Source organism: Propithecus coquereli, unplaced genomic scaffold, assembly GCF_000956105.1.
Source record: "Propithecus coquereli isolate 6110/MARCELLA unplaced genomic scaffold, Pcoq_1.0 Scaffold18, whole genome shotgun sequence".
Taxonomy (NCBI): Eukaryota; Metazoa; Chordata; class Mammalia; order Primates; family Indriidae; genus Propithecus; species Propithecus coquereli.
This window is the reverse complement of record NW_012142745.1, coordinates 4,127,820-4,137,300: the sequence shown is the minus strand read 5'-3', so window position 1 is coordinate 4,137,300 and position 9,481 is coordinate 4,127,820. Positions and strand designations below refer to the sequence as shown.

The window sequence follows — 9,481 nt, the reverse complement described above, 5'->3', positions numbered from 1 at the left end:
GGGCACAATAATACCTTTACAAAGAGGGTTTGGGTAAAGATGAAAGAAAACATACACAAAGGACCGACCAGGTAGTAGTGGTTGGGTATAGTAAGCTGTCATCAGGTTAGGAAATAGCTGCTTTTCTTTTATTATTACTACTATTATTAAGTTAATTTTGCCCATAATGGTGAAGAAACTATCACAAGAAGGGCTTCGAGAGATCCATGCTCTGCATTTAGTTAACCAGTTTACTTAGATATGATTTCAGAGTTGGTCTACACTGCAATGGCTGAAATACACTTGGACAAAAAAGTGCAGTTTCAATTCAGATGCAGCAACAAAAAACATAAGCTAAATCCCCTCATAAAACTAGTCTTTTGCAACATATATGTTTTTCCTATTAAAGAAATATTTTTCCAGAGGAAGAAGGTGAGTGTATTTGGAAAAGTGAAGTGGCTACAAACAATTAATCTGCTTAATTTTTGTTCCATTGTTGATGAAATTAATAGTAATCAACCCAGAGCATTTCTACTGTGCTGCAGTTTTGAACAAATAAGATATAAATAAATGGAAGAAAGGTACATAATTGCTATAGGAAACATGATTTTATGTTCTATTTCACAGAGTTAAATTTTTTCATTTATAACATCTCAGAGATGCATATTTAATCGTGAGAGAATAAAAATTCCTGTTGTTCTTTCAAGTTGTTTGCAGTGTTCTTTTTTCCCTAACCCAATTCCATGGGATATCTATGAGTTGTCACATTTTTAGTAAGTAATAACTGTGTCAAGCTGTGTTGACAAAATGTCCCAACATAACTGTTAATAAGCATTGTCATTTTAAGCATGAAACAGTTTAGCTAATGATTTATCTCTTATAATGCAGCACTCGGGGCAGCTGTATGATTTGTCTCTTTAGCAAGTCAAGTAATTTCTTTAACAAAATGTTAAGCACAGATGGGCCATAAGCTGTCAGTTAACTATTATTGTGTCTGCATCTGCTTGCTTTCAACGCACTGTTTTATGTATTCAGTCAGTTACTTAGCTGTAGCTCTGTGAAAAGCTGAACCTACTCTGATTGGCAAATAAAATGTTCATTTGTCTCTTCTTCCTATTGTTTTGTTTTGGTAACACATGTCAGCAGCTCAATTACCCAGTTCATTAACAGCTCCCAAAGGACATGATGGCCAGCCTGAGATAAGAGGGCAATTGTGGCACATATGGTCAATAATGGCCTCTCTCTTGGCAATTGTAAATAAAAGTCACTTGGCCCTTTTCCTTTCAGGAGAACTACTGTTTTCCTGTTCCCCTTCAGTGTGCAGATTACCTTCCTTTGCTCCTTGCAATGCAATCCCAGTACCCTAGAATTGAGCTTGCTGCTGTTACAGACACGGAGCCTTAATATGAATAGCGGCCCTGGCTCTTAATTTTAATTATGACTGACTTTTAAGCTCTTGAGGGAGAAAGTTCTTATCATGGGAGACTATTCTTAGAAAGCAGTTAGCTGATTAATTAGTTAACTAATCAGTTTTCCTAATTGAATAGCAACACATTTTCTTGGGGCTTTAGTCTCTTTTTCTCTTTGAAATGCTTTGGAGGTGGTTGCCATGAAGTTTTAAAAAGCAAATTAAAAAAAATTGCAAATAATCATTTGCGAGGGTCGGTTAGGGAAGGGTGATATTCTTGTTTGATGGGAGAGATTCTTGTTGTAAAAGGAATTCTTGTTACACACACATAAGCTTCAAAATAAGGGGTTTAAGAAGCCACTGGGTTAATTTGGGTCAGTGTCAGGGTTATTAAGCCAGTAACAGATTCCTCCTTCGCTTTAAATCTTTGAAAGGAGGTTCTTAAACAGCTTGATTGGGATTTTGTGGCTGCCGTAAGCAAAATGTTGCTCGTATCAGGAGATGAGAAAAGCACAAGCATGTTTTTACTTAAATGTACCAGCAAATGCAGCTACTAAAAATAATCACTGGCAGAGCTGCATGAAAAAATGAAGAAGAAACACAGCTTTCTTTCTTGTTGTGTTGTTACAAAGGAGGCCTTTTAAATGACTAATAGTCAGGTGGTGGCTGTTGTGAGCGAACTCCTTCCAGAGAAACGTTTCCCAAGGAAATGTGGACAAAAATCCCCCGGCAACCGGAAACCAAAAGTTCTCAGAACCTTACGATGCAGGCATCTTTGGGTCGCGCAGTTCAGCACCTCCGAGGCAGCTTGGTCGTTCTGCCAGCCTCTGCTTGTCAGCCCTTGTCTTAAATAAACACCCAACTGTCCATGTTGTGCATTTATAATAACTCCAGGGCGCTGAGCACACGGCCGGCCCTCCTGGACGGCCCAGGGCTGGCCATATTCGTAACCAATCTGTACTCGCCTCCCAGGGCAGCAGGCACTCGGGGAGTTGTTGAGTGTCAGGGTTTATTTGTGCTATTTTGATTAGCCCCAACCTGGCAGGAGCTTATTTTCCCTCTAATGACCTCGTGCTGTGAGACGGCAGCTTCCGAGGCAAGGGCTTGGGTCGGAAGGGAGGGGAGTAGCCTTACGTTTCTCTGGCCAAAAACTGGGGGACTGCCGAGCAGGAACAAGAGTAGGTAACTGGCTAGAGGGTCTTAATTAGATTCAGTGTTCTTGAAAGAGCCTTTCCTGAGAAAGCGCAGCATATCTTTGCCAAAAATCGGCCTTTTTTTTTTTGCATTCGCTAAAGAATCTTGCTGGCACACTTGGGGGAGAAATTGTAGAGGGAATAAAAACAAAACGAGACTCCTCTACTACCCTCCTTAGACCTCTGATTAGGTTATAAACCACCTCTTCTAGTTTATCAACTAACAAAATAACAATTACTCGAATCCTAGTTCTGGGTTAAGAATTCTGGAAAGTTCAATTTCTTGCTTGATAATTTGTTAGGTTACACACAATTTCTAGCTGTACCTTGGGATTTTATTGTAAATCTTCGGTTTGTTCCTTTCAGTGGCGTTTTTTCCCTCTACATATATACAATTTCAAAACACTTAAAAAAAATGTCACCGATTACTTCTTAGCTTGTGAATTAATGTGGAAGAGAAGCTTCCAGGTGCCGCAGTCTCTCAACTGGCTTGGATTAACCCCTACTGGGCATCCATTTCAACCTCCCCCCTCCTCCCGTCTCTGAAAAAAAACCCACCCGACCTCCCCTTTCTCATCCACTCCGGCTTCCTTTGTGTCTCCTGCGCCCTGCTAGGCAGGTGTCAGAACCCTGAATGAGGGTAAATGCCCCGTTGATGGATTCCACAGATGGAGCGTGGAAATCGCTAGAATAGGCCTCAGCCACAGGCCATTTCTTGGGATCCAACAAAAGCCTCCAAATAAGTCAACAAAAATCCCAAAGATCACAAAGGGAAAATGTCATTTGTCATTTACTCTGGGTCTGTGAGGGAATATCAGTCTTGCTCCACTCCTCCTGACTTTCACCCGAGCAAACACGAGAGAGGTCATTCACATCTTTCTCAGTGTAAAAGGGCTACTTCAGATCAGAAAACAGTTACTCGGCCCATTGTCGCCTTCATGTTGAACGGCAAAACTCACAGGCACAGGAGACATTCTGCAATTAGCCAAGTAGGTGCATCAAACTCCAAGACGACCTGTTAAAGGCTTTGCGGAATATACTTATAAAATACCCTTCAGTGGTCAGACTCGGTGTGAAACGACTTCATGAAGCGCTCAGGAAGGATTCTTATTTTTATCTTGTTCTTTATCAGCGAGACACAGTTTGGAGTAAAAATGCCAACAAGTCGAGCTGAGAAACATTAAAACAGACGAGAAGACCATCGGATTTGGTGCCAGGCCATCTTACAGCAAATGAACGGTGACCAGGAAGTTCAGCCTCCAGAGATTCCCTCCACCTCCTCTCGGGCCTGTAAACAGCATTGTATTATATCTGGGGCAAACATAGAGTTTAAATGGTTGTCATGTTTTGCTTCTTTAATTATTCAAATGAAAGGTCTGGCTGAGAAGAAAGACAATGTGCCAAATTCATGCTTGTGAATGATTTTGTTTCTCCATTTTTTGCCTGTCTCCCATCTCTGAATTATATTTGTCTGGAAACCAATAATTACAGAATTCCACATGACTAAATCCCTATAAAATTGAGGCAAGATTTCATGTATAATAGTGTTAACGAGGATGAAATATTTCCCGAGGCTACAGAGGAGGTCACGAGGGGCTAACGGACAAAGACATACTCTCTAGTTCTGTAATTCCTGCTTTAATTAAACTTCATGGTTAGTCCACTGGTGGTAATGCTTTTGCCTTTTCTTCCCAGTTTGATTTGTTTCCAAAGGAAGAGTCTGTAATCCTGTGGGGTATGACAGTTGTCCTATACTCAATCCTCCTATACTTGTCCATTTTCCCACGTTTAATCTTAGGAGTTAACATGACATTATTGGGATAACTAAAAAGTTGGCTCCTAAAATCTAAAATTAGTTTGAGATACAATAAAATGAAATGAACATTCTTATAAAGCACAGGATGGAAACACTCAGGTACCCGGTCAGAGGTGATATTTTCCAATGATAATTTCTGCTGAATGACCTATCAGTATCCCAATATGTTTCAAATTATTTATTCCTGCACTTTTGTTTAAAAAGAACTTTTCAGCTTTTGATATTCTTTCACTATATGCATTGAAATAAAAAATGCCAGAAAGAGGACTGTAATAAAAATATAAAACAAGTGGTCAGTTCAATTGCTCAGTTTTAGTTCCAGATTGACCAGTGGTCTGTGATGGTTCTTAGTAGAGACTGCAAATGGTTGGGCTGACTATTTTGCTTTCTTAAATTTAATATTCTGGCAGAATCGATTCATTTCTTAGTGCTTTATTATTGTTTGAAAACTATACTTTGAACATATAAAGAGTTCAATAAATATTTATTGAATCGAATTGAATTTCATTGGAAAATTGATTTGGTGTATAATGTTGATGCAATTCTAGAATTTCTATAAATTTCATTTGATTCTGGGCAGTTTTTGAAAATTTGGGATAAATGGCAGCAGTCATGGCAATCAGCTAAATAATTGACATTTGAATTTCCGTTTTGGTTCATTTCTGCTGTTCCTGTCTCTTCAAAAGGACAATGCGTGAGTTCAATAAAGGAACTGAACACTTATTTAGGATTCTCTAAGCTAGAAGAAAGTGAGCATGTCCTCTGAAGTCCCATAGACCTGGGCCAAATCCTGGATTTCTTAGCCGTGCAACCTGAACAACCTTTCAGTGTCTTGGTTTCTTCTTTCTGTCCGGTGGTGTATGTACGTACTTCCTAGGGTTGTTGTGTGGTTACATGGGGAAGCGAGAGGAATCCTCATCCTCTTGGAAAGATTTGCTTCAGAGTCCTTGGTGATACTGAATTAATGTACAAGTCAGAGAATGGATTGTGAAGGGATTTCAACAATTGAGTCAAAATTTTCAACATCTGATAATAATATGGATTGGGATAAAATCTGAAAATTGTTATGTAATTTAAAGCAACAAAATTTCCATTTAGAAGGCTGTGCATTATGTATTGACACGAATTTTCTTTTGAGAGCTGCTCTGGGATTTCAAAATTGGGGGACATTATCTCCATTTAATTAATAATAATGCAAATTTTGTTTGTTGTGGCATCTGTAGAGTATGATGGAGCAACTTAGATGTGATTAAAAATCTTCCCTTAATATTAAGGCTCTATGGTAGTAATATTCCAAAGAGATTATATTTAATCTAGTTGCTGTGTCCTAGCAATTTGTTAACTAATTTAGATAACTGTCTTGCTGACACTGTTTGCTGTTTTCCAAGTCATAAACTTAGATATTCTACATGGAAAAAATATATAATTTCCTTCTATCAAGCTGCCTGAAAGAAAGACTTGTTTTTACTTTTGTATAATATATAGGATTATATACTTTGTATCTAGTGTCTAATTTGTTCTAGTAGCTTGAGAAAAACTGAGCAGGTAAAATAGATGAACTCCAACAAAATGGTCTCCTGTGTGCTATTAAACTGGGATTTAAGTTTTAGATTTGTTCCTGGTAAAAACTGAATGATTCAAATTCAGGCAATTGTTGTGAATCAAATTCTGTGCAAATAATGAATTTTATTTCTATTAGGCTATATAAGAAATGGTCGTATTTCCATTTTTAGAAATAGCTAGTTTTTCCTAGCTGGTAGATTAATCTTGGGTTGCTGAGTTTACATATTTTAAAGCCCACATCCTTTTGGGGTTTACAGATGGGGAAAAGTTAGAATTAACTTGTAAGATTGCGGCTTCATATTGCCAAAAATTATCAGTTGGTTCTAATAATTTTCCAGCAGAAGAATCAGGGAAATCATTTCCTCAATGTCTTTTGAAATGATGCGGTGTGGTGGTTTTCCTAGTTAGATGCAACCTTTCTGTTGCTTCTGGATACACAGTCTATAAATAAAAGTAGTGATTTGTTAGCTTGTTAAAAAAATTTATTTTTGGTGGTAAACGCTGTCCTACTGAACTCACAAAAATTCTGAATTTTTTTTTTTTTTTTAAAGATCATGAGACCCTGCTTTCATGGCCTGTATTCATATAAAAAGTCAAGATCCAGGGAGCTTTTGCTCCTCTGCTCTATGGCAGGTTTCTATCCTCCCTAAGCTTACCTCAGGACACACCTGCGTTACCATTTGACAGGTGTACCTTCCCAAATTCTGAGTCTTTTAAATTACTAGCCGTTGGTAGTTCTTCATCCTAAAAAAAATCAGTCCTCTTTGAAAAATTGATAATTGGTCCCCAGAAAAATGCAGGTGTGCAAATACTTGCAAAACTCCCCAAATGACTGTTGAGGGTTCACAGACCGCCGAAGCCCATCTCCATAGATGTTGGGAGATGTCGTAAGAACAAAATTCCCATTTTAAAAATAAAAGTGTGAAATAATGGCAAAGAAATCACTGTTAGAGCAAAACTGAAATTATATCCTGCACTTGAATTCATTCAACACGTACTTATCGAGCACCTACTGTGTTCTAAAGGTTCCAGCAGTGAACAGGGCAGAGAAGGCCCTTGAGCTCACAGAGTTATGTTCTGGGGGATGTTGATTGTTAGGGTGAAACAATGTGGTCTTGACCCTCCGGATTAATTCTTCCCAGTGCTTGTAAATCTAACCAGTCTTTTTCTTCAGAAACCAGAGATGATTTTGATTAATTGACCTGACAGTGCATGGCACATCATATTTACTTGGAAGAATTTAATAACCCCTGAGACTCCCAAAGGAAACATGAAAATTTCCACATACTATTATCCTAATGGGATCATAGTAAGAGAATGTGCAAGCAAAGATTTAGGGTTCTCTCGGGCAGAGGAAGCTTTTGGTCAATTCTCAAATGCTATTGAGTTTTTCACTTGAATTCACTTTGGAAAGAAAGGCCAGGGCAACGAAAACTGGAAGCATGAAAGGGAAACTTTTCATGGAAATTTATTGTCTTCTTAGGAGAATGAATCATTTGTTTCTTAGGGAGCGTATTATTTATAATTTCAAAATATATATGTGGAAGTGACTTGTTTTGGTAAATTGTGGCAGGAAGTATTTTATACACTTGAAAATGTTGAGAGGGAAAAGAATTAATCTGAAATATTCTATAGGGGTGGTTCTCAAAGTGTCATACAGAATCAGAAGAATTGGCATCAATCACCTGGGAACATGCAAATTCTTGGAGCTCACCCCAAATCTACTGAATGGAAACCATGGAAGGGGAGCAGCCAAAGATTTGTTTTACCAAGCCCCCAGGGGATCCTGATGCTCTGAAAGTTTGAGAAATACCATTCTAAAAGTATGAACAAATTATTGATCATTTAGTTTAGCTCACATTTATCAAACATATATGCATATAAGTTGCATTGAGAGCTTTTGAAATTTATGATGCAGTATGTGGCATATTTCTTAGCATGTTAATAGTCCTTTAAAAATATTCCCATAGTTAAAGAAAGTCTCTTTTCATGTTTTAAGTTTATACTAAAATACCCTAAAATAAGATTTATATTAAATGAAACTATTTTATATTACATTAGATAACAGTTGAAAAACCAAGCATAATATCTGACACACAGTAGATATATATTATACTTCTTTTTTACTTTCATGCATGAATATTTGTTTTTAGGTATATTTAATTTGTCGTGTATATTATTAATTCATTCTATTGCCTCTTAATTGCACAGTGTTTAAGTGTCAATAAAATGGAGAAGTATTAAAATATTAGAAAACTTAAAATCATATTTATATTAATAAATTCATTTTGGATGTGCACCCTTTTGGAAAGCTTATAATTTATACTGAAGCAGAGTTAAATTTTAGATTTCTGTAGGGCAGAGTTAAGTTTGAGCCTAAATTCAAATCAAAGAGAATTAAAAGTATGGGCCATATACATATTTACATTGCTTTTAGCGCCACCTGCTTTTCCCCAGGTCCTACCAGCCTGAGGGTGCAAATGAGTTACCTTGACATTGACATTAATAATCTACAATTCTGGCTCACCTTCCCCATTTGCTGACAGCGTATCTGAGCCCCGTCTCTAGAGGATCCCCAAGTTGTTTGTGGGGAGTTTTGCGAGTACATTTGCATGTGTTCAAGGGCCCGGCTACTCTGGCTTCTCCCCTAGGCTCAGGGTCTTTGGCCTGCTAGCCCGGTGAGGGCCCTCTGCATGCTGCCTTGATGTCTGGGGCCTCTGGAGAGGGATGCTCTCCTGCCCAGAACCCTGGTCTGATGCAGCCTCAAACCAAAGAACCCTCTGTAGGCCAGCAGGTGCTCTATTACTGTTGCAATTCACTCTGTTGTGGGAGTACTAGCAGAAACAGGGAGAATGCTCACTCCACTCTGCCCCCATCAAACCCTGGTCTGGCAGTGGCACCACTGGTGCCCAAGCTTTGCTAGTCACAGCTTTTTATAAGGATTAAGACACTGTTCTTATAGGAGCAGACACTATATTGTACCATTAATGCAAGTTCTGTCTAATTTCCAAGCTCCCCCTTCTCTTTCTTAGGTACCTGCACACTAAAATTGGAAGGACCCTTCCCCCTGCAGATACAGGCAAATGCAAGCTTTGAGGGGAGAGGGCCACAGAAGGGCTGGCTTCAGGGGCATTGTTCTTGGGTTAATGCTCTCCTATTGTCGTCTCGAAATTTATAATAATTCTTGAACAAGGAGCCCCATCTTTTCTTTTTGCATTGGGCTCCTCAAACCAAACAGCTGTCCTGGGCAGCTGCCCACCCATCCAGCAGAGACCCAGACTCTAAACTTCAGTTTAGGGACAGTTCAACAGACTATGCCTGCTTCTTCTTGGGCCAGTTCTTGAGATTTATATTAATAGTACATAGATTCTCCTTAAAGCATTTCCCAAGATCTGGTAATGAGATACTAAATTTAAACATGATTTTTCTTATAGGAGCAGTAGAGTCTATAAATATATAGGAATCCGCCGGGCGTGGTGGCTCACGCCTGTAATCCTAGCTCTCTGGGAGGCCGAGGCGGGC

At 38.7% G+C, this 9,481-nt stretch overlaps 1 protein-coding gene across 3 annotated transcripts in view; it reads left to right on the top strand.

The window, feature by feature from the left end:
• The window catches only part of PAX3 (paired box 3), a 111,193-nt gene that overhangs the window by 70,260 nt on the left and 31,452 nt on the right, over window positions 1–9,481 (top strand). The window lies entirely within an intron of this gene.